This window comes from Rissa tridactyla, chromosome 1 (genome assembly GCF_028500815.1).
Source record: "Rissa tridactyla isolate bRisTri1 chromosome 1, bRisTri1.patW.cur.20221130, whole genome shotgun sequence".
Lineage (NCBI taxonomy): Eukaryota > Metazoa > Chordata > Aves > Charadriiformes > Laridae > Rissa > Rissa tridactyla.
The window spans coordinates 87,019,659-87,044,759 of NC_071466.1; the positions used below are offsets into that span (position 1 = coordinate 87,019,659).

Below are 25,101 nucleotides of genomic sequence, written 5' to 3' on the forward strand. Positions count from 1 at the left end.
TATGTGTGTGTCTATCTTTCTTTCTGTCTCAGAAGGCAGCATTCAAGCCAATATTTTTTCAGGAACTGGTTACAGTGCTCTTCTAACATGTCTAATAGGTGTTTTCTCTCTCGCTTGCCATTAGACTTCAAACACTGCATTTTAGCCTCATCAGCCTGAAAACCACATTCGCCATCAGAGCTGTTATCATAGCACCTCTATGCTCCTATTTGCTGTAATATGATTAGTTGAAGGCAGGCAAGCTAAAAGCAAGTTCAAATAAGACAGAATTATTTCAGGTAGTCTCAGTATTCTCTGTTTCACTTATGTGCATTCATTTCTTTTGTTCATGGAGTTATTTACTTACCTTTTAATGTGCTTTAGGACGCTTGGAGTTGTGCACCGTGTAAGAGAAAAAAGGTATTGTGAGTATAATCATGACAGCCTGACGTCAGTGCCAGAGGCTGAAGGAGATCTAGCTTCCTCTCTTAACTGAAGATGAAATAAATCTAACTAGGTATTTCTCCATGTGTTTAGCTCCCTTCTTCTACACAGAGACTGTGGAGGACCGAGGGCTCGTATGCTCTCCCAAAGCATGCAGAAAATGTTTATTTGCTGCTTTACAAGGCCTGAACCAGAGCCTACTGGACTCCTTCCAGTCCATTGAATTTTGTTGTTGGTTTGTTGGTTTTTTTTTTAGTTAAAGCTGGGAGAATGTTTTTTGGCAAGTAACGAATTTGTCAAAAAATGCGGTTTTGAAGAAGCAACTGGCAGAACTGAGTCCAACTTGGTAAAAAGATTTAGCTGGACAAGAAATAGAAAACATTTGTAAGAACATAACAGAGACTTTCCATGTTTTTCTTTGGAAATGATCTATTTGTTCCACGTGTGACATTATTTAGAGGCTACAAAAAGGGGTCTGGGCTGGTTAGACCCTTTAGTCAAATCTCTTCCTTCGGTTTTTCAGACTGGCCACTGAACCGACGTGTCCTATGGCAGTTTCTTACTCTTTTCCATCCCATCTTCTCTGCTCTTATCATTTTTGCTTGCTTCTTGCTGCCTGGCTTCATAATTTCCAATGCTCCTGCCCACCACAGATTCAGCTGAACAGATTCTTATTAATCTCCAAATTTATTGCAAGCTAAAGATGCCGCCATTGGCTGGCAGCAACCTCTTATGTTATAGCTTATGCAAAATGTAGCCAACACCAGTGGCATGCTGTGCTTTCCCGTATTGATCTCAAAACACACTGTAAAGTAGACTGGAGGTAAAATCTGTAACCTGTGTGAGATTTGCCAGTGGGACAAGATATTATTTCCTCTTCGCTATGGATAGGGAACAGTGAAAAGCCACAATGGACTAGTCTCCCACCCATAACAGACCCTTCAAAGTGTAACCCTTCAACCCTTCAATGTTGCTGACGGCTAAACCTACAGGATAGTACCCCATGCCTCTGTCCCAGGCAGAATTCCCTCTGATCAAAGCAAGTCAAGTTAGCGAGGGTTGCCTTTTTCATCGCTGCCTTGGCCTGTTGCTGATCCCTACAGATGTGTGAAGAATATTCCAGCCTGAGACCAGGATCAGACCCCAAGTTCTTGGTTTTCCTGGACGCCTCCTTTCTAAGGTCCCCAGTCCGGCATCCAGATGAGCCTTGCAGGGGGCTGGATGTGTGTGCGGAGCCGGGGAGGGACGTGAGCAACTTTTGCAGGCGGGAAGACTGGCATGCAGACTAGCATCCTCCTCCCAATCCAGCTGCCACACTCCTAGGAAGATCTCTTGGCGATGCCAGCTTGCCACTCCAGTGGTGCAGGGAAGATGGGAGCACAAGAGCAGCTCCCCATGGTGGGGGATTTGGCTTGTGCCGCAAACCGGGAGCCAGCTCTGGAGCCGTCTGCCCTGCTGCTTTTGATTGACTGCAGCTGGTCGTTCGCTCTCAGCTAGGTTGCTTCTGGAAAGCCTGTCCGTTTGACCTGTCTGCCTCCTTCCCGGCGCTGAGCTTCTTCGCAGCTGCCTCATTTCCTCCCTGCGAGCGTAACAGAGGCAGCCTGAAATCTCTCTGCCGGTTGTGCTTCCAAGTGACTTTCCATCTATTTAATCTACCATTAAAACTTAATGCAAGGACTCACTTTCAGAAAAAAAACAAAACAAAAAAACCCCAAAAAACCCCAGAGCATTCCTTTCCTTTTATGATGTTGCCTGATTTTTAGCAACTACGCCCAGATATTTGTTTGACAGCTATAAATCAGGAACTCAATCAAATGCCCGTACCAACCACATACAGGAGTTTCCCTGGGACATTGCTCTCTCTTTCTTTCCTTTTTTTTTCTTCTGCACAGCAGGAGTGAACGGCATAATAGTGGATATTGGAAATAAACTCTTGAGCAGTGGAAGGGCCATCATTAGTGCTGACAAAAGCAGCTTTTGAGGCTGAGCCAAGATCAAATAAATGAGAACTGGTAGGAGAAGCTGTCGTGTTTATGAACAGCTTATGAATGCGAGGTTCAAGTTATCACTTTTTTGGAATCAATTAACTTTTGTGATACTCTCTATAGATGTGTCTAAGATGAGTGTTTCCCTTTGGTTTAAGCAGAGATACCTTTGTCCCGAACTGTTAATTATTTCTCCTTGGGTGGAGCAAGAGGCTTGCCCTAATTTACTTCCAAGCTGTTTAACTGTCCTTTCCCTTCCCTCTTTCACAGCTCTCCCCCACCCAGGCTTCCCCGCTGAAAGCACCTGACAGGCCAGCCTCACCCCAGAAGGACAAGGACACACTTATCATTTGAAAACACAGGAGGAAAGAGCCAGGCTGCTCTTTTCAAAGGGGGATTTGTCAGGATATCCCTGCCGCCACAGCCAAAATGTGCACTGACCACAAGGACCCTACTTTCACCTTCATCCAAGGAAGAATTTAATTAATCTTTCCGTATTGGCAGGCGAACAACATTTCCTGAAGAGAAAAATAAATGTTAATTTCCAGAGGTAATTAACAGTCACTGAATGAGACTAAAGGCTTTCATCAAAATTACCAATCAGCTCAAATTTGAAGAGATTCTCTCCTCCTCATTGCTTCTTCATCTCATTCAGCCAGTCCCGCTGAATTAGTGCCTAATAGAGTCTCAGACATATTCATATCCTGTCAAATTCCCATCCTCCCAAGGAACTGTCCCTTTCAAATGGTAATACAGAGGGCGTATGATGTGCACTCATTGCTATTTCGGATTTAACAGCTGGCTGCGTTGCACCAAGGGTAGCTGTGGAAACTTAAATAAGGGATGTGCGCGCGCGTGTGTGTGTACATGTGTGCGTGTAAACGCCCACTCTTTTGCAAATGATACCCTTTATCTTAAATAATGCTCTCTTAATAACTCCTCGCAAGCTAATTCTCTTTTTTAGCCCACCACGGCTGCCGAAGGAGAGAGCGGTGCAGCTGTACAGCAGCCAAGAGAATCGTCTCACCCCAGGACCCAGCTGCGCAACTCCTTTCCCCAACAAGTTCCCACTCGGCAGATGACTAGGGCCATCATCAGTACTGGGGCACTGGTGGCCTTCGTCAAGACCTAAGGGTTTAAGAAAGGCTCTCTTCAGGCTGTCCTCACCGTGGCCAACTGCAGGACAGCTCCAGGTGGTTACTCCTTACTACACGGCTTCAGATGTTCTCAACGCAGCTCAACACACGCACGTTGGGGTGCCTGCACAAAGGGATGGATGGTCTCAGGGCTGGTCTCCACAGAGCAGTAGGAAGACAGAAAGTAGGAGTCCTTCCAGGTCAGTGTAATATAAAAGGTTCCATTCTCCTGCTTTGTTAAATATTTTGGGCCTGAGCCAAAGACCCGTGGCATTCACAGGGACATTTCCACCGACTCCAGCTGGACCTGGACCTGTAATATGGAAATCATGGGTCACAACCAACAAGGAGAATTTCTAGTGAAACTTTTCCGTGTGCTGCACCAGGGCACTTCTGGAGACAGCACTAGATGGGCACAGAGCATGACCTCCGTTAACAATATACACTACACGAAAGCTAATAATTCTGGCTAAAGCATATTCAAAATAGGATGCTTGAAGCAAAACTAATGCATTATTCACTGCTTGTTGGGAGTACAAGAACATCGAGATAGACATCTGAGCCTTGGGCCTTTTCTGAGATGTACTGTACACGGACTCAGTGGGCTTATGGCAGTACAGTGACTCTCACTGCCATAGATTTTTTTTTATTACTAATAGTTTTTAAAATCTTGCCCTGTGATCAAATAAAACAAAAACGTATGTGTATTCAACTTTGCTTTCTAGTCATATACAGTGACAAGAGATGTTTCTAACACTGTATTCATTTTCTTGGTGTAAAATATGCCCTTCCTTCACCTTTAAATTAAATCAGACAAGTATTTGGTGAAAGTCACAGGGTGCAAAAGTGCAGAAATTGCCAATTTATCACTAGGTAGCTGAAAACAATTCTGAACAGAGGACCAACATGATCAACTCCAGCACAACATGCAGGCCTTGGTAACTTAATATTTCCCAAAAATAGAGACTGTTAAAGAAGGACAAAAATATGTTATTTTATATACTCTCTCTCTATATATATATATATATAAAATCTTTGTAATGCACTTCAACAGCCATTATGAGAGCAGCATTGTAGAGAACCAGGTTGGGATTCACTTAATTGCATGTAGACAGCCCGCAATATAGATACCTGCCTCTGAACTGATCACCCTCTGGTCCTTTTGTGATCAACGGATAAACGTAGATGCTTGGGGGAGTGATTTATGTCTTCCTAAAGTAGATGTCTCATAAAGGTCAAATGAATTGCATCCTAAAAGTGCCTATTTCTCTCCCCTGACCATAAAGGTTGAAGAGTGACTAATTGAGATGTAAATTAATACACCGTAGACACGCAAGCCTGTGGGTTGGTGGGGAGGTGGAGGGTGCTAAAGTGCACCCCTATAGCCCCATCTGCCACAGTATAAAGCTCTGTAGAATAAAGACAGATAACTCCTCCTCCTCTTCACCAAAGATGGATTTCCAGGTTTTCATCAGATGAGATATTTTTGGTTCAAGGTGTTTTGCCTTACATCAACTGGTATCGTATGCCCAGACCTGCCCCACAATATCATGTTAGATATGCTACAAAGAAGAATCTCACGCAGTTTTGGATCCCAGCAATTCCAGCAAGCAAGCCTGATTTACGGCACTGGTGAAGCCTTCTTGGAGCTAGAAGCAGCTTGACTGGATCCCAGTTACTGTTTTACAAGGTATGTCTTGTCAAAATGGTTTTGATGCCAACGTCTGATCCTAGCTGGTCTTTAAGTGCGGCTGCAAATTGGCTTCAGTAGCACATCTTTTATGCGGCAAATTCTCTTTAAGATTCCTTGGGGGACTGACATGGGACCCACTTTTCCCTGCTGGAAAACAGATTGAAATATAAAAAGCAACAGAGTTACACATACCGCTTTTATCCAAAATTCTCACTTGTCGTTAGCTTCCCTGTGGCTTATCCTTTTAAAACCCCACATAGTAACGTACCTGGCATACCTGTAATACCTTTGCTCTTCTCAATAACTGCTTTCACGATAATCAAATTACGATGTGACTTTTAATGAATGCTCACACATTTAATTGAAAAGAGAAACAATTGTGAGAATGGCATTACCTGAAACCACTGTGCTCGATTTCAATATCCTTGAGTTTGTATTTTTCATGTTTGATTCCAGAAACATTGCCTAAAAAGCCAGTACTCAGATGCCCTCAGAAAAAGGCAATTTTTAAGTGTAAAAGAGGAGCCAAAATATGTTCATATCCATTAGCACGTGCTCTTATTATAAAGTAATTCAAAAAATACAACTAGATCAGGCTGACAATCACTGCATCAAAAATCAGTAGGTACTATGGTCACATTACAGGCAGCAAAGCTGAGCTAGTGATTTATGATAATGTCACTAAAACCTCTTGATATATTTAGCAAGTGGTGATGGTAAAGGTTATAATTCCTTTGAGGGACAATAGTGATGAAATAAACCACGAGGGCCAAGTGGATTATGACCTCGTGAAAACTCGAATAATGGAGATGGAGCTTTATAAACTTCCTTATAATAGATAATGCCTTAAACAATTTTAAAGCTGCGTAGTACTCAGTTCAGACTTGCCACGGGCTTCCTACTGCCTATATACTATTAGAGGAAAAACTGAAAATGAATTCTGTCACTACGAATCTTGCATCTGCTCAGAATCCCCATTATGGGTGTGACGAGCACTCTTGCCATGCTCCGAAAGTTCGCAACAGAGAGTGTGTGTACACCTGCCTGTCAGTTCTCCCCACCCAGCATTTGTAGTGTGGGTGCTTATGGAATCATAGAATCGCTTAGTGTGGAAGGGACCTTTCAGATCACCTAGTCCAACCGTCAACCCAAATCTGACAAAAACCATCACTAAGCCCTATCCCTAAGCACTGTGTCTACCCGTCTTTTAAATACCTCCAGGGATGGTGTCTCAACCACTTCCCTGGGCAGCCTGCTCCAATGCTTAATAACCCTTTCAGTGTAAAAATGTTTCCTAATACCCAGTCTAAACCTCCCCTGGCGCAACTTGAGGCTGTTTCCTCTTGTCCTATCGCCTGTTACTTGGGAGAAGAGACTGACCCCCAACTTGCTACAACCTCCTGTCAGGTAGTTGTGGAGAGCAAGAAGGTCTCCCATATATTGAATTTGCAGTTCCGGTTTAAAGCTTGCAATGCATCCTGGATTGTTATACTAATAATCACACCTGGCAGCATTAATTTTGCTACTGCATAGTGTTGTCATGGGATCAAAGTGTTTCTACGATACCAAGTAATCGGACGAGATGAACGACCCTGCCCGCTGGTTTACATGCTTCGCAAAAGGAAAGAGTAACAGACCGTTGGTATCTTTACCTGCATATGCAATAAATAAAATTCATGCAAATCCTCTCTATATGGTTACCTGGGCCACCCGACTTTAGAACAAAGAGTTCAGAGGTGCCACATGTCTGAATTCGTGTTGAGATCCAGGTGGAGGTGGAGGAACCTGACAGGCAAATGGCGACTATCCTGATCTACCTGAAGATGTTTTCCTGAATACTGTTTAAACCGTAAATGGGATCAGTCCCATAAAGAATTCTATCCACAAGTCACTAAGGTCACTCTTGTACATAGCTTGGGCTCCTTCGTTTGCCTCCTGCCTGTCAGCCCACCTGACCAGAGCAAGCTCTTCTCCCGGCATTGTATCAAGATAAAAATTATTGAACAGGCAAATTCGGGAGAAACTGCATGGATGAAGCGGCCGTGCTGAGGCACAACTGTACAGCTTTATAAACTAATGCATAGAAACAGTTCCTCTGTCAGAAACACAGAGAAGGGTTTGAGGCCGTGCTTTCTCAGCTTCAAAGGCATGGAGGAAGAGGGGGAGACAAGAAGACAACATAATGCTTGCCCACTTGTGTAACATCACCAACGATGGCCTGGGAGAGCATCAGTCTGGGATGTGAATGGGGCAATCAGCTGCCATTGACAGAGGGATTTGTGATTGATTTTAAATTAAGGTCACTCTCCCCAGGCCACAGCTAGATTTGATTATTTCTGTCACGTTTTAGAAGGATGACAGAAACTTGTTTGCAACCAGAGACTCTCTCTCTTCAGTGACTCAATGCATAATGATGGTTTTTCCAGTGGGCTTTGATGCTTCCAGCTTCCACGATGTGCCGTGCGTTGGTACAGCATTGCCACTCTCCCACCGAAACGAACAGACATCTTCTTCAAGAGCTGAATTTTGAGTAACAGGTTTAGACCCTTATGAGCTTATGACATCAGCACCAACATCGTCTTCACCACTCCTTCCCGAGAGCATAAAATGACAGGCTCATGGCTTCATACCTGTGCATATTCCATTCCGCGCGCAATGTCACACGGTCCACACATGCCTTAATGAATACGTCTGACAACATTTTTTCCAGTTCTCGGCAGAAAGGTGGTAACGTAATCCAAGCACTCGTGTGACAGCTGACAGTCCTGAAACACTAGCCGCTCCGTTCTTCCAAACTAGAACCTTTTTCCACTCTTAAATAAAACTGTTCAAAGACAGTCACATTAAGTCACCTCCTCCTCCTCACACTCCCAACCACTGGCCCCAGCTCCCCACTTGGTTGCCAGCGTTCCCAGCTGCCTCTCTGCTTGCTTACAAGACGCCTCCGCCTTACTGTCCTGACACCTTCCAGAAAGACACTCATCCCTTTTAGCACCGAATTCTACAGAATACAGGCGTTAGGAAAGCTGTGGGCAGCACAGAATTAACCCAGATGTAACATTAAATCTGAGAGGTGTATTCCTTGCTGGCAGGTAAATGGTGGCTATCAACGGACACCCAGGGGAGAGTGTCAGCACAGAGCAAGCCCAGCCATGAACCATTTGTGGTGGAGGGACCTTTCTGCACCAGCTGTGATTTGGCCGCCCTCCGTGGATTTTTCTTCTGTAAATCCATCCATTCTCCCCTCAGAATGATATCCACTGCCCGCTGTCAGTTACTCAAATGGGAAGGGGCTCTGCGATTGTGTTTGCATGAAGAATCACCTCTGTGCAGCCAGGCGAAGCCCCTGCCTGCTACTTTCATTGAATGGCCTCCGCTTCTTGTGCTGGAAGTCATGGCCAGCAGTTCCTCCTCACTCTATCCATGCTGCTCGTGAGTTGAGGAACCTCTGTCACATCTCCCCTCAGGTGCCTCTGGCCAGGCTGCATGTACCTAACTGGGAAGCCATTTCAAACCATGGATCATCACTGCCAGCCTCCTCCGAACATTTTCCAGCTCTACCATGCCCTTTTTGAGATGGTGAGACCAGAGGTACAGCAGCAATCAGGATGCAGGTGCACCGCGGATTTACAGATGGGTGTAAAATCTATTTTCTTCTCCATCGCTCTCCTAACAAGTCCTGACATTTGACTCACTCTTTTGGCCACACTCAGCACGGAGCTGACATTTCCTTGGGCTCTTGACTTGGGGAAAATGATGGCCGAAATCTTTCCATCCTGATGAGCAAGAAAGAAATGGCCAACTGCAACTGCACAGTTTGGGAAAAAAACCCTTGGAATAACAGTAGTGGATGTTAAATCCCGAGATGCTACAAAATTCGCTCTCAGGCAGCTTGACCTAAATTCCTATGGGCAATGAGGAAGCCACATATTTGGAGCGTTTGAAAGAGAAGTAGACAAATGCCCATAAATTATCCTATGGGGGACATTCCTACTCTCTTTCGGAAGATGGATTAGGCAGATGACCTACTAAGTATTTTTTTTTTTTTTTATTTCACTAATTCCTACGATGTCATGAGTGTGCATGCCTTACCCTTTCTTAAATCATAATCTGTTTGATCCAGCCCCAGTCAAAGGTTTCGAAACGCCCATTAAACCGCAAGAGGAAATCTCGAGCGGTTTGCTAATATCAACAGAAATCCAGATGGAATTACAATCATCCCCTCTGTACGTTCGAGGGCACATTATGTAATACCAGCCACGGATTTAGTTTTCACGCACCGCACCTTCCAATTAAGCTGCTGGCGGCACTGATTTGAAACACCCCCCCCGGCCATCCCCCCCCCCCCCCCGGCAAAACTCTTTTAAAAGCCCCCGGAGGAGCCTGCGGTCAAGGTGAAAAAAGGGGGAAAGAAAAAAAAAAAAAAAAAGGGGAGCAAGGGAGATTAAGGGTGGAAAAGAGAGAGAGGGGAAAAAATAATGAAAATCCAAAAAAAAAAAAAAAAAAAAAAGAGGGGAAAGAGGGCGGGGGGGATAAGAAAAAATAATGGGAAATCGGAATTTTTCGATTTGAAAGGAGGGGGAGACGAGGTCAAAACTTCCAGAGCAAGGAGGGAGGGAGATGCTGCAGCATCCTCCCGGGCTGTGGGCGGCTACCTGGGACCCTCCGTGGGTCCGACCCCACGCATCCCTCGCCGGCGCGTCCTCCCTCCTCCCCCCCCCCCCCGCGCCCCGTGGGGCGCGGGGGGGGGGGGGGGGGAGGAGGGAGGACGCGCCGGCGAGGGGGCGGAGCCACCACGCGGTGGGCGTGGCTTATTGATGCTAAGCCCCGCCCACCGCCCCGCCCGGCGCGGGGAGGGAGCGGGACGCGGTACCGGGCAGGGCGGCGCGTCCCCGGCGGCGGCCGGGGTTGACAGAGGCAGGCGGTGGCGGCGGCGGCTGACTGCGGCCCGCCCTCCCCCGCTCCGTTATCCCCCTCCCTTCTTCTCCATGGAGCCCGGCTAGGGGCCGCCGCACCCTCCGGCGGAGGTAGGTGCCGCGCCGGGCGGTGACAGGTTGGCCGGGGCGGTGGCGTTTTGCGGGATTTCTTCTCCACCACCCCCCACCACCGCCACCTCCTTCCTCCTCTTTCCCCGCCGCTCGCCTTCCCACCCGCGACCGGGCTCTGCCGTAGCGTGGGGAGGGCGGCGGCGGTTCCGCCGTCCCCGCTTGGGCCCGTGACTATTGTTTCTGGTGGCGCCGAGCGGGCGCAGCGAGACCCCGGCGGCGGCGGCGGCTTTTGTGCGGGGTTGTCCCGGCGGTGGGGCTGCGGCGGCGGAGGACCGAGGCGGGGAGAGACGCGCGCACACGCACACACACACACACACACACACACCCCTTCTCCCTTTCCTCCTCCTCCTCCTCCTCTTCCTCCTCCTGCCTGCGCAACTTCTCCAAAATCACGCCCGTGGGTGCGTGCCGCGGCGAAGCATCGCCTGCCCCCCCCGCCCCCCTCCCCTTTCACCCCCCCGCCTCCACCCCGCGTCGTGGGTGCTGCCCCACGGGAAAAACAAAACACGGCCGGGTCACGACCCTCGGGTGCGCGGCTGTGGAAGAAGGAGGTTGAAAACGTCGGGTGGGTTTCAAGATGGGCGGTTAATGGGAGGATTTGGGGGTCCCTCTCGTAGCGAGGGGAATTTACCCTTCCCGAGTTGGGGCAGAAATTCCTCCCTCGGCCGGGGCTGCCAGGAGGGGTGAGCTGTCACCTGCTGTCACCTGCCACCCCCCATCCCGCTCCACCCCCACCAGCCCTCCGTGGCTTTTTCTGGCTGGGGCTGTGGCGGGGCGCGGGTCCCCGGCTGCGCCCCGGTCGCCGGTGGCGGTGGGCGCCCGGGCGAAGTGTCGGGCTCCAGAAGTTCTGCATCCCTCGGGGGAGGGGGATGCGGCGGGGGGATGCGCCAGAACCCGCTGCCGGAGTTGCGGGGCACTCGTTCGCCTTGTCTCAGGGTTTGGGGTTTTTTTTCCCTTTTTCTTTTTTTTTTTTTGTTTTTTAAGAATGGATTCGGCTTTGGTTTAGTCGCCGCTGTTGATGTTAGTTTTCTCGCCTGCCGTTCTCCCTCAGAATAGCGCTTAAAATGCAGAATCCAAAATATGTATATTTTCTAACGGGGATGTGTTGTTAAAGAGGAAAGAGTATCTGGTCGCCCGTGAATTCTTCAGGTATTTTCTGTTTGAACTCGATGAGGAAATATTCTCATTTTTTCCAAGTAACCTTTCATGTCTTTTATCACTAAGCAAATTGGCTTAGCGTTTAAAGTAAAGATTTCCTCACAAATATGCTACTGATTGGGGTGCTTCAGGTATAAGGCTCGTATAGGGCAGAAAATCAGTACGCTTCCTTTTTTTTTTTTTTAATATGTAAATTTGGAAAAGCCTTTCCTTCCTTCTGGTGACTCTGTGAGTGGCCCTGGTTAATCAGACGTAACTACAGTAACTAGCCCAGGAGGCTGCTGGTAGCCTGTGCGTTTTCCTGCGCAGCTTTGCTGGAGCAGCCTGTTCAATTAATGCACCCTCAATATTTTGTCCTTGGTGTCCCTGATGAATTTCGGACCATTTCTGTGAGAAGCTCCAGTGGGACCCTCACGGAGATGTTGAAATCCCTTTCACCTTGAGAGATGATTGAAGCCAAATTTGAAGAGGGGACGACTGCTCAAATTAACCGGAGAGTGATGCCGAGTTTCCGAGTATACATTAAATTCTGGAGGCGCTCCAGCAGCCAGAGCTATCCAGGTCAGACTGGGAATCACCCCCCTGATGGGTTTTGCAGGGTCCTGATCGCTTCCTAGCGAAAAAAAATAATCAAGTGATAAGGTTTTGCAAGGCGCGTGGGCTGGGTTGCAAGCGCGGGCTGGAGGACGGGGCCAGTCGTGACGCGTGCCGTGAGCAGGTCGCCCCGAACACGCCACAACTTCGGGAAGCTGGCGTTGGCTGCGCGCCGCCTGCAGCGGTGCGAATTACAGGGAAAAATGCCTTTGCATGTAACAAAGGCGGCTGGCTCATCTCTCTGCGTGAGGAACTCATTTTTATTTTTTTAATTTTTTATTTATTTATTTATTTAATTTTTTTTAGAAAATCTGGCTGCCGTTTCGGCCTCTGCCACAAATTGCCAGTGTAGCTTTGGGCAAATCGTTTCCCTGCCTCTGTTCTCCTCCTCTTCTTTGCCCGTGACCCAGCGAGGGCTTGCCTGTACCGAGCTGTTGGTGCAGACCCTTCGCCTTCCCCAACCGCCCTGCGCACAGCACTCTGAACCCCGCGCTAGGTGGTGCCTCGATGCTCCGAGGGGGATACGGTCGGACATTCAAACGCTGCTTGCTGGAGCCAGTAATACAGACGTAGCAGCCTCGCGACGATTCATCCATCTCTAATCCTTATCCCTCTTCTAATCCAGTCGTTCTCCGCTGCTCATCAAATCGCCCGGCATCGCCCGAGCGGTGCTTGGCTGCGTGGCGGCCCTCGTGTCGGCCAGCCCACGTCAAGGCAGGGAAGCGGTGGCAGCGAAGATGGGCTGAGTGTCACCAGCTCTTCAGGACAGAGACCGTCTGTCACTTGAGGTTTGTAAAAATCCCTGGCACGAGAGAGAGAGAGAGGCCTGCTGTGATTTAGAAATACAAATCGTAGCCAGAGGGTAAATTGCAACACCATCACAGAAAAATGGCCAGAAAATGGCACCTCGGGCATTCCTGCGCAGCCAGCTGTGTGCACGTCGGGAGGGAACGGAGGTGGAAGGGTGCAGCTCCCTCGGCGTTAACAACGGCTTTCTTATTTTAGCATGGAAGACAGCCAAAGATAAGGAGTGGTTGTCATCCGGCTGGTTGGAGGATTAAAAAAAAAAAAAAAAAAAAGAAAAGCTGTGTGGAAATAGAAATATTTTGATGTAGGTACTAAACAGGAAAAAAAAAAGCAGATAACCTTGCAAGTGATGGACTAGCCACATAAAGCTGGCAGTACAAGGTTTCTCCCATAAAATCCAGAATGATCCTAATTAAGCCCAGACCCTGTTAAATGACACATGGCTTTATTTATTTCAGATGTTTCTAGGTCCTAGAGATGGGGCCAAATGTGAAGAGTTTGATGTGGCAGATAGTTTAACCCCAATTACTTCTACATAAATCACGTGATTGTTACGGGAGCTGAATACATCAGATGGGTGCCCCAGAGCTACTGATAAATATATATATATATATATAAAAAAAAAAAAATCCCCTGAAAAGTCTTTGGCAGTGCAGTCGAGGGTTTGTGGGAGAGGGGAGTCCATCCTCTCCGCAGGCACGAGGATAGGGATACAGGAGCTGTTGCGGCGCAGCGTGCCCGCCGGTCTGTATGCACAGGCAGCTGAAATGGTGGCTTTGTGGAACAGGCAGCCGGAGAAAGGGAAGCAAAATGGGAGCTGACAAATATTCTCGTTGTGAAACTGGGACGGATGAATGATTTATGGGGGTACTCGCTTTTTTTTTTTATTATTATTTTATTTGGAGCGGAAGGAGTTAGTTGGCAATCTGTGGTGCTATAGCCACGAATGGCTTTGTTTTGAGATCAGGCTGCACTGGGTCACGCCTCCAGAATCGGCATCTACGGAGTAGCAATGCAGTAAAACACTTCTCAGCATCGCTTGGGTTTCATGGACCGTCTTCAGGAAGAAAAAGTTTTCCTTATTTTTTGTTCAAAGCCCTAGGCCTGAATTCTCCCAGCAGACTCTAGATTTCAACAAGGCAGTGGCTGTAGGGGAGGTCCTAGGCTGTGGCGGATCATTATTAACCTGTCTCAGTCCTCCTCGGGAATTTCCAGTCCTGGCTTTACAATCTTGCCTATCCTTCCCAGGGCACCGAGCAGCTCCGTAAATAAGCCACTCTGTGGAGGAGCTGCTCTGCCGGGTGATTTAATGTTGCTTGTTAGTTCTGGCTTTCCTTTTTTTTTTCCCCGCCCCCAAACAGGTCTATCCACGCTATTTTTTAACATGCAGCACAGCGCTGTAACGTGGGGGGGTGAGTTTACAGGGTGGCGCCTGTGTGATTTTGCCAGTCCCATGGGTGGCTGTGGGTCCTGGGGGACCCCTGTGGCAGCTGCCCCTCCATATTCAAGCGCTGGCTTTGGGTACAAGTGACTGGACCCCTCTGAGCTGGACCCGTTTCCAGTACCCTTTTATTTTTGCAAGTTAATAGGGTATGTAGTTGTTTGGGAATGCTTCTTCACGGCATCAGATGTGGGGCTGAATGTTCTCAAGAATTAATCAAAGAGCCTGGGACAGGTCTCCTGTCCTTTTCACCCCCTCAGAAAAAAAGTGTTCTTCAGCTTGTACTACCATTAAAGTGGCTCGAGAGCAGCCACTGTAGCAGAAGGGAGGTGACTGCTGATGAATCCTTGAAGAGCAAGCTGGGCTTGGGTTTGGGTTTCCCGTCTGTCTCCCCCGTGACAGGCACAAAGATCTCAGAACAAGCCCCAGGACTGACCACGTCCATAAATGTCTTATCTTCTTAATGTTGAGCCAGTGATTGGGTGTGAGCTCTGGTGGGCAAGAGAGGCAAAGGGAGTTCACTGTGACACCTCGCTGAGCTTCGGTGGGGACGCAGAGGGCAAATGCCCCTGTGAGCATCCTAGCCTCTAGCTCCAAATTGAGTTGGTCAGGCTAGTTTAGAAAAGCAATCTCTCCTCCAGCATCTAGATGTGCTTCAGCCTTTTAATTATTTCTCTGCTTCTGTTGTGGCATGGCAACAAAGAGGTGGGAGAAGTGCGGTGGCCATCAGGAGGACCAAGAGGACAACAGCTTTGTCAACAGCATGCTCCTTGTGGCAAAGCCAGGTTATTTGGAGGAGTGCAGGTCTTGCATTCCAGCAAAAAATAATTCGTTAATGGCCAGAGAATAATCACTTTAGTCCAAAAAGCCTCTCCAGCTGCATTGCACCAACTGTTCTTTTTCAGCCTCTGAATCCTTAATGACAGTAGCAGCTAATTTCTCTTTCTGTGTTTTTCTAGCTGCGATGTCCTATTTTCTCTGGGTTTATTGAGAAAATAATAGAAGTCATTACAGAGCTACTTGTCACCTTTCAGACAAGAAAACTTCTCCCTGGTTGAAGGGCCAAGTTAGTTACTGGGTGACTGACTCAGACAATAGCAACTTTTTGTAGCTCATCCGTTATTCATCTGTGCTCAGTGAATCAACTAATTAGCTAGAGGAGTGTTATTTAACTAATAGTCCATGAATATCAGAAGATGGTGAGTAACACAGTCACAAGCAGTATGACAGTGGCACATGTGGGTTCTGTTGCGTGCAAATACAGGGTCAGGAATGGCAAAGCGAAACGTATTCATTTTGTTTATTTTTTCAAAAATGTGGTCGTCTTTGGAAGTTTAAGTGACAGTACTGCACAAAATGGTCCTTGGCTTAAAAAAAGAATTGGGTGGTCCTTTGGTTAAAGAAAAGATGTTGAAGAGCATTGAAGTAGATGATGCAGAAGGGCACTGAGAATGGAAGATGTGGAAAACGAAGTGAAACGTGAATTATTTTTGTGTGTGTATGATATGCATCTTTCTGGTTGTTGGTGATGGATCGCTTGCCATAGAGCTGGATGCACACAAGGCCACTGCAAAGCAAACAGGAAGGGCAGTGCTTTGGTTTTTAATCAGGATTTTCCTAACCGAGCAGTCAGGCATCACCCTCAGAATAATAGCCGCCCTCGTCTCCGGCCTTGGTGACGGGGCTGGGGATCAGGAGGCAGCTCTCGGCCAGAGGCCTCTCTGCCCCACAGAAAGGTGGGGGGAGAGGACTGCTGCCCTGTGCCGAGTCCGGCCTCGCCTGGCTGAGCCTTGCTCTCCAGGCTGTGGGATGCCTGGCCCTGGGGGAGAGTTTTCCCCAAGCCCCACGGCAAAGCAGTTGGATCAGGGGGCTCCACCCAGAAGATCAATGGAAGCATGGGGCTGCAGCCCTGGACGTCTCCTGATGTGACAGCAAAGAGTCCCTTTGGCACAGTGTACTCTCTACTGGAGAGAGCATGTAGTGTGTAGATATAAATAAATATACACATAGGCAGATGCACACAAGCGTATCCTAGAAGAAGGAACGCACAGAAGAGCCTTGCTGTTGTAGCCATGGCATGCTGTTAATTCATCTCTGGTCTCTAGGGCGTAGATGGAGTAACTTCTCGCCGTTCCACCACAGGAGGACCTGTGTATGGTTAGGGTGGATTCACAAGGCTTCCGTGATGAAAGAAACTGGGCTCTGCATTACGGCTCTTCTGTGTTGTGCATGCAGGGTACGTGCAAGAGTGGTGTTCTCTCGTGGGGCTGGTGGTGCCAGGCTCGGTATCTCGCATCATCCCCCACCGTTGTATCTAAGCAGGTGTTCAGTTTGCGGAAGACTGCTCAGCCATGCTCCAGTTGTGCTAGAAGCAAAGTAATGCTGGTACGTGGAAGAAAGCAGTTGCGTATTTCCTGACTCACTGAAGGAATGTGTCTGCCTTTGCTTTGGGTCCTTTTTTAGGTTCTTGGGTGATTGTGTTTGTTTGCTTGTTTTGTTTGGATGCTCAGGTAGCAGCCATAGGTCCTCCCCGTACATGTTTAGCCATGAAACCCTCACTTGTCTTTTAGGATACGTTCTGGCTGTCACCATAGCTTTCTGTTTTCTAAAGGGGGTTATTAAATTGATGGGGCTAGCTCTGGATGCCATCAGATGCTACAGAGAAGAAGCTGAAAGCAGCAGAAAGAACGTGGATCCCCATGTTCACAGCGTGTAAGCGTAGAGCCGTGCAATGACGGTCCCGGAGGGACCTAGTCCAGCCTCCCACCTGAAACGGTTAAGTCAAAAGAAGAGATGGATGCTGTTGATCACGAACAGGCTCCAGACATCTTAGGTTTGCTTTGGTTACTGGAGAGGCTGGTCAACACTCTCACTTCTTACTTACTTTCTAGTGGAATTGAAAAGCTCTTCGCTTTGAAGTGTAAAGGCCCAAATATTTTGGGACCTGGTGCTTTGGAAATCGCTTTTCTAGAAAAAAGGTGCCACTGCATTTCCAAGGAGCTGAGGCTCTCAAGCTAGCAGCCTTTTATTTTTAAAAAGGAAGGAGGTGTTTTTATTAAGAGTTTCCTGTTTTGAACCCTTTGGTTAAAGGGTATGAAGTGGTCAGAGGTGGGAGAGTTATCATTTACGTCAGCGTTGTCTCTTTGTATTTTCATATTTGCATACATAGCGCACATATATATGAATTATTTTCATATTTGTATTGTGTATTTTGATTAGCGCAATTTTTTCCCATTTTATTTAAGTCTGCTACTTTAAGGAAGACTAAAAAAGGTTTCCTGTCAGGAATGGTTTAGATGCAGTTGGCCCTGCCTGGGGCAGAGGGATGGATTAGGAGACTTCTCAAGGTCTGTTTCGGGACCTTTTCTGTGGTTCCGGGCAGGTACCCAACAAAAAAAAATCATAGTAGGTTGTGCTGCTAATGCTCATAGGGATTTGCTATAGCATTTAACGTGGATATTTGTTTGAAAAGGAAATAATAGCTAATTGTAGCATAGTTACTGCTGCTGCATTGGACAAACGTTTCTTAAAATGAAAGAGGAAAACAACTGATGCTACATTTTTAGACTAGCATCGTGATATGGCTGTGATTAATTTTTCCAGGAGCTTTGTGTTTTTTATATCTGCTTAAGTGTATTAACATTTTAAAAGGTCAAAGGTAAGCTTTAAAATGGATGCCAAATTAAGATGGATGGGAGGAAAATGACATTTACTTCTTGTTATTGCACATTGTTTGAATTTGACCAAAGGCAAAAACAAAACAAAGAACAACCCTCCTCCCCCATACGCACAGACACACACACGCCTAGACAGACAGACAGACACGTTTACACCACCTGCCTTCCCTGTATACCTGGTCCGGGAAAACCTTATTCATCTAGGCAAATCATCATCCTAACAAAATCAGTAGTCCAATGTCTTAATTTCCAGACAGCTTAAGTATCCCTTTGCAAAGTTTCTCATTTAACTAGAGTGAGTGGACTCCATAAATAAAAGTAGCTAAAATATTTATATTAGGAAAATACGGCTAATGGGAACCATAACCACGTTATCATTTCCTGCCCTTGCTGGGTTTGAGATGATGATTTCATCAGGGAATGGAGTGTGCCCTCATCCCTATTCATATGGTTCCTGGCACACCGAGTCCTTCTGAGAACACAAAATAAAATACAGTGGGAATGATGCCTTTGCTTCCAGTGGGAGCGGTGGCCAGTCCCAGCTGAAAGCAAGGCTTTAGAGGAACCATTTAGTACACAACAACTTTGGGCTTTGGAGAAAGCAGTATAGCTCGAGGGAGGGACCGAGTCTGATTCATGTCCATCATTTCCACTCTTACCCTGAAATGGTGATGAGGAGCTAGGCTGGCAATGCGCCCCATGCCGCTGCTCTCTCCTTCGAAGGACCCAGAGCCTGTTTTGGGGATGCTGTTTCACAAGACAGATTTGCTCCTGTTGCCTCATGACAGTTAATAATCCAAAGTTGGGGGTTTTTTTTAGAAAAAAAAAGAAAAGGAAAACCCTCCGAAATGTCTTCAAATCCTTCTTCCTGCTGGTAGCTGTGGTCCATCAGTGAGGATTTGGGTTGTCTCCTGCATCAGCCTCGGGCTACCTTGGCCCCCTGCTGTACCATGAAGCACATTCTGACCTCATGAGGACCTGGGAAGAGCCACACCGTGCCAGGGACCGTTCTGGCTTTATGTCTTTGTTTTTTTAATAGACAATTGTAAATTGTTATGGTTGTGGAAGAGTCAAGGCGGTCGCTTCGTCCAGTCCTGGGTGCTCGGGGTGGGGGTACCCAGTTTCCCAGGTCCGTGGGCAGTTTCAGCCTCCTCCTTGAGGGGTGGGTGCACCTCCTTCCCACCTGAAATCCGGATAAAGTGTTCCCTGAAGCACTGAACCCTCTCTCTTGAGGAACGTGCATCTTGTGGTGCCCGGGGTACCGGGGTCACATTTCCCCTGAGGCTTCCCCAGCCCTTTTCTTCTGCAGCCTAAGTGCTATAGATTTAGTCCTTTTGTTCTTGGTGGCTTTTTAACTTTTTTCACTGACTTCCCTGAGATCAGAACTGCCTCTTCCCCAAACCAGGGGCCAGATACCAACCTCATTCGCTGCCGGTTCAAAGTGGCGTGGGTGTGAGGGGGGCGCAGCTTCGGCCCGGTATCAGTGAGGTTACTTAGATGTTGCCGTAGCCGTGCCTACCCGACACGTTTTGGCAGGCAGCGTGGCAGCCCTGCGCCCCAGGGGAGAGCGGGAAGGTGGTGAATGAGACACTGGAACAGGTTGCCCAGGGAGGTTGTGGATGCCCCATCCCTGGAAGTGGATGGGGCTTTGAGCAGCCTGGTCTAGTGGGAGGTGTCCCTGCCCATGGCAGGGGGGTTGGAACTAGGTGGTCTTCAAGGTTCCTTCCAACCCGAACCATTCTATGATTGAGTCTATGAAAAAAATCCCTCTTGGGTTGCCCAAGCTGGGGGTGCCTGGAGCGGAGCACCGTGGTGGGGAAGCCGAGGGCTGGCGGGGGAGAAAGCTGCGGTGCCCCTGCCTGAAGACCCGAGATGTGCCTGAGTTTAGGGCAAGGGATGGTCAAATCCTTTCCTCCTTCCCCAACAAGCAGTAAGGTCTCCGAAACATCCCTTTCTGGGCGCTGAACATGCTTGTCTGACAAAAAGAGAAGGGAAAAATGTCAAATGCTCAAACGCTTTGTTCCAATGTGAAAATGTATTTTTCATTTCAAACTGAATGGATTCGTTCAAGGCTTTGCTGCTCTCTAAGTGGAACAAACAGTTTTATTTTTTTTTCTGTAGTACCAAATAATAATAAAAAAAAATAGTTCTTAAATTGCTCAACCCAAACATTTCTTTTTTTTCTTCTTTTTATTTTTTTTTTTCCCCAGCCTGGCCACCATAGCAAACAATTCCATTATTTGCATAGCTCTAATTGCAGTGATTAAACAAACACAGCAAACGCCGACCCTTCACAGAGCCTCCTCCCAACCCCACAGCCAACTTGGTCTGTATTTTGTCAGCGGAGGGGGAGATCGGAGCGGCTTTGTGCTAGACTGAAAAGAAATTATCGACCTTTTCTTTTTTTCTCCCTTCCAAACTGATACACTGTCAGTTTAAAGCAAGAATAATTTTACCCTTTCGCTTGCTAGCAGGCTGAGGGATAGCACCATATTGTGAACCTGATACAGTTTAAAAAGCATTTGGATTTTGAATGTCTTGTTCATGTGTTACTCTTAAGTTGCAACCTCTGTTGCTGTTATTAGAATAACATGTAGGGTTGATACTCTGTTAGTGATACCCATATTAACCTACAGGAATGAGAAACAAACATCCACGTCTTTATTTTTCTGTTGTGAAGATGGCAAGTACCCAAAGACAGGGTTAAGGAAAATTCTGTCTGGCTGCAGTTCCATCGAATAGGAGCAAACAATTTTTTTGGACATTTTTTAATGACATTTATTTATAGCAGGTAGCGCACAGGCGGCTGCTATTTCTCAGCGTGCTGGAAGAATGTTCTCCAGATGGTGCTTACTGTTTATGCTTTTATTCACTTCGCTTGAACACAGCAGCACTCTACACAAAACATGGAAAATTGGAAAATAAAAACAATTATGTTTTTACAGGGTGCTGTGTGATTTGCCGAAATGTCTGAGTTGACTGATGAGCGATGCGTGGGGGCAGCGTGGGGGATGACAGAAACCCTGCGCCCAAGTCCCCACATGGGTGACAGGCATTGCCCTGGCTTGAGAGGGGCTGGCCGTTCCCTCCCCAAGAGGTGGGTCTGAGCAGGGCTCCTCATCCTACCCTCCTGTCTGCGCCTCTTCTGCCTCCTCTTTCCCCCACTGGGAAATGAGTGGATGTCAGAAATAGGTTATAATGGCAATATTTTTGTTGGCTTTTCTGTGGCTGAGCAGCCCCAAGGTGGGAGAGATGCGTTTCATAAGCGTCGCCTGTGCCATCAGTGTTCCTTCACCTTCTAATCTCAGTGAAAAATAAAGTATTAAGGCCTTGGGCTGGTCCAGCTGAAAGCAATAGCAAAAATCAAGACTGGTGTCCAAAAGGACCAGCGTGGTCTGTCATTTCTGATCGTTACAGTGGTGAAAATATATATCCAAAGGGCGAGCATGCTCTTGCAGGCTTTTGTTAGGCAGCTTCTGCAGGACTATTCACACAAAATATTTTCAGACTGGAAGCTTTAATAAAAGGCTCTGTAATCTAAACAATTTTTTTCATTAAAAATCCATGGAAAAATTTTGAAAATCATTTACTTCTTTCAACTTCATTTAAAGAAAAAAAAAGGAAAACAGAAAAAGGCAATCATCAACATGGTTAACAACAAGCAGGAATAATTTATTTTTTTTTTAGTTTTTTAATTTTTTTTTATATACAAAATATATATATATAAAAAATAAATAAATATTTCTGGCTTCTCTTAAAAAAAAAAAAAGAACAAGAAAACAACAAACCCACAGCACTTGAAGGTAATTTCTCAAATAGCAAAAACCATATCAAGTTTAAACTTTCAAACAGGACACGAGTATTATTTCTCTGTAAATACAAGCCTTCAGATTCCTTTGAAATCCAGTTTAAAGCCAGCAATACTTTTAGTGAAATTAAATTTCAAGAAATTAATGTATAAACAGTTGTTCAACCGGTTTTGGGGATTGCTCCGCTAAATGGGCAGCGTTGCACGGCGCTTCGATTTCTCTCCCTTACCCGTTACCCAAGAGACAGCCCCTTTTCCAAGCAGAATTCTTACTACATCAGCTCCATGCTGTTTATCCTTCGTTGCTCCCTTGGCAGTTATTATTTCTTAATGTGTTAATTGTAGTTCCTGGACCCTCGCGTGTGAGCGTGTGTAATGTTCACGGTAATGATGCCGACACGTTCTCTGGTTCCTGGAATCGCAGAGAACCTTACATGCGATCTGGGCACAGGGCATCCAGTAAGAGAAACCAATTACAAGAATTCAAATAGCATAAAAAGAATAAAGTGGGTAATTGGGGAGAGCAGGAATTGGGTTGGAGCGGGGTGGGTTTTTTTGCTTATTCGGTTATGATTCCTCCTACAGCTCTTGCTTTGTGTGATATATATATATTTTAATTAAAACTTGAATTATGTCACTTGCTTTCCACCTTTTAGCAGTATTTCACAGTAAATTCATTCCTAATAGCAAGTAGTCAGGGGTAAGGAATGGCTTTGTTGAGCGATGGGGACTGTTAATTATTAAAAAGAAACCTATGGATTTAAAACAAATTAGACCTCATTAAGCCTAGGTCTGCTTCCACACAGACCAGCTGACATGAAAAAGCCCATCTACGATTAGGGAAAATCTCACTTTTTAGCTGACACATCCCTAGCGGAGATGTGCCCGGGCTGTCACAGGGCTGCATCCGCTCGTTTGGTTTGTATTGGAGATCCCCAGGCTCTGATCTCAACTCAAAACCTCTGGCTTTCTTGCGTCTTTCCCATTTTTCTCCCGTCACTCCTGTCACGCTCGGCCACCCCCGGTGATGCCACCACCCAAGCCCTCGTGCAGGTGGGAGTCCCACCTCGCTCCTGGAGGTGGCTGCTGGCCATCAGCAGCTGGGGTCCACCTGGCTGGCTGGCTGCGTAGCCCAGCTCCTGGGTGACCTCGGTGCTAAGCCCAGGTGAAAAGATTGGCTGCTCCAGGTTTAGTGAAAGGGCAAACACAGGAAAACTCCTTTTCTCTTCCTTTCTTTTGGAGGGGAGGGAGATCTTTGATGTCTGCCGTAGGGCTCTTGCCATGGCCAGGCTGACAATCTCAGTAGAACAGATCTACTTACTCTCATTTACAGAGAATTATCATTTTTTTGTTTGTTGGGTTTTATTTTGTTATCCAAACGTGGCTGTGACTCTTAAGTTGTTTGTACTTAGAGGTTTTCTGTGGGACTTTACAGAAAATCCAAAGGGCTGAAGTGATTGTTGGAGACCACACGCTCAAGCCTATGTAGCTGCGGCATGTTTTAACCTGCTTTTATGAAGTTTTTTGGAGGCAGTGGGTGAGTGCGTCCACAGCAGAATCCTAATACGGAGAGTGAAAGGTGACCTGTAACGAGCATCTTAATTGTACGTTCGCAGGCATGCCATGTATGGGCTTTGCTGTCTTGCTGAGACATCCCCCTGATCTTCTCTGGCGTTACAGGCAGTGACACACTCGTATCGGGAGAAGAAGCGCCCGTTCTGCTGGCTAGAAATCAGCAATAACATTTTGACATCTGTGCAACAGTTTAAAATGAATTATTCAGCACATAGATCGTGCTATTTGAGCAGCCAGCACATCTCTGCCCATTTACTACTGTCAGTCCGTGGTGGAGATATCATTGATGCCAGTGGGAACTGAGCACATGGACTGGGGGTAGGTTTTGGCCCATAGCCTGGAACAGCATTTGACAGCACCCTTGCAGAACATGATAGGAATAATCTGCTTTGCCACCAGCAGAAGACCGAAAGACAATGCCAGTCTGTTTCTTCTCCTAGAGTGTTTTAAACACGTGCGGAAAAAAGACCCAAAGAATTAAAGAAACCATTAGTCGTTTGACTGTTTAAGTTGTGCTTTAAGCAGTGAAACTTGCGTATAATTGTGATGAAATCGATGTATGGCATATGACTCTCCAGAAGCCCTGAGCATCTATTGCCTACTGGGAGCAGACCCAGAGAGCAAACTGGCAGCAGGTCCAGGCCAGTCTCCAGCTTCTGCCAAGTCAGAGGGTTAAAGTGAAGCAGTTGCTAATTCCTATCAGCGAAGGAAATTCATGATATTCATGAAGTAAGCAGCATCTGATTTGGAAAAACAAGCCAAACTGCTGTAAGAACACGTTCTGGGGAAGTGGGAGGACACGCGGATCAGCCAAACACCAGCAAAACCAGTGCTGCTCAAGACAGGCATTCAGGAGAGAAGGTGGACATTTGTCTTCTATTTAGCTTCCTAATTCAGCAAGGTCATCTGAATTAAAGCAGTGCATGTGCGGTGAGAGTCTAACATCTGTTATTTCACAGGATGCCTGTTCCCTGTAGCTGCATTTTCAATATAAAATGCAGAACACAGTATGAAAAGGTTCTGTGCTATGGGTTATTGTCCTTTCCTCACCTTCCTGTAAGGACTGTGTTACAGCTGTCCACTGACGCTTCTCTAGCGGGCAAAAAATTTGGGAGCATTCCGATAACATCGCAGTGTGCAGCAGCATCATCTGCCCATCATTCTCCATGTTTTTCAGGTGGCTAGCTAAAAATCCAGCCCCAATTTCTACCTACACTTCCTTTTATGTGTAACAAATAACACCCTGCAGTGGAAGTAGCCCAGTGCTGTACTTGGGAAGGCAAGATATATTATCCAGGTAACTAGAAAACAAACGGCTAGTATACGTTAGAGTTCTTGTGCACGAAAGCCTATCTGTTGAGAAAAGACACTTAAGCACATAATGAAAGTTAAGCAAATCCTTATGTCCCACTGAAATCATCAGAATTTAAGCGTATAGTTAAATCTTACATACCATAAGGGCATATGCTCTGATCCTAACACTACAGCTGTAAGATTTTTGAACCCCTGTGTGTGTGTGTGTGTGTGTGTGTATAGCTTCATTTTCAGAGTCCCCAAGAGCTTTGCAATTAGCAGAAGGACGTGAAATCGTGATAAACACCGTGCAGCTCTGGATGCTCAGGTGTGGTGCTTCAGGAGGAGGTGGGACCTGGCTTCCTCAGCCGGTCCCTTGGCTGGAGCAGTTCTGCAGCTGACGCTGCTGCAGCTCGGGGAGAGCCGGAGTTCGCATCCACAGTGCAGTCAGCAACCCCCCCGG

The 25,101-nt window shown here is 46.9% G+C and overlaps 1 protein-coding gene across 1 annotated transcript in view; it reads left to right on the forward strand.

The window, feature by feature from the left end:
- The first annotated feature begins 10,129 nt into the window (after positions 1-10,129).
- Positions 10,130-25,101, forward strand: part of RAI2 (retinoic acid induced 2) — a 46,228-nt gene continuing 31,256 nt past the window's right edge. Inside the window, exon 1 of the mRNA XM_054185802.1 lies at positions 10,130-10,264. The gene's annotated coding sequence lies outside the window, so the exon portion shown is untranslated. The remainder of the gene's footprint in view (positions 10,265-25,101) is intronic.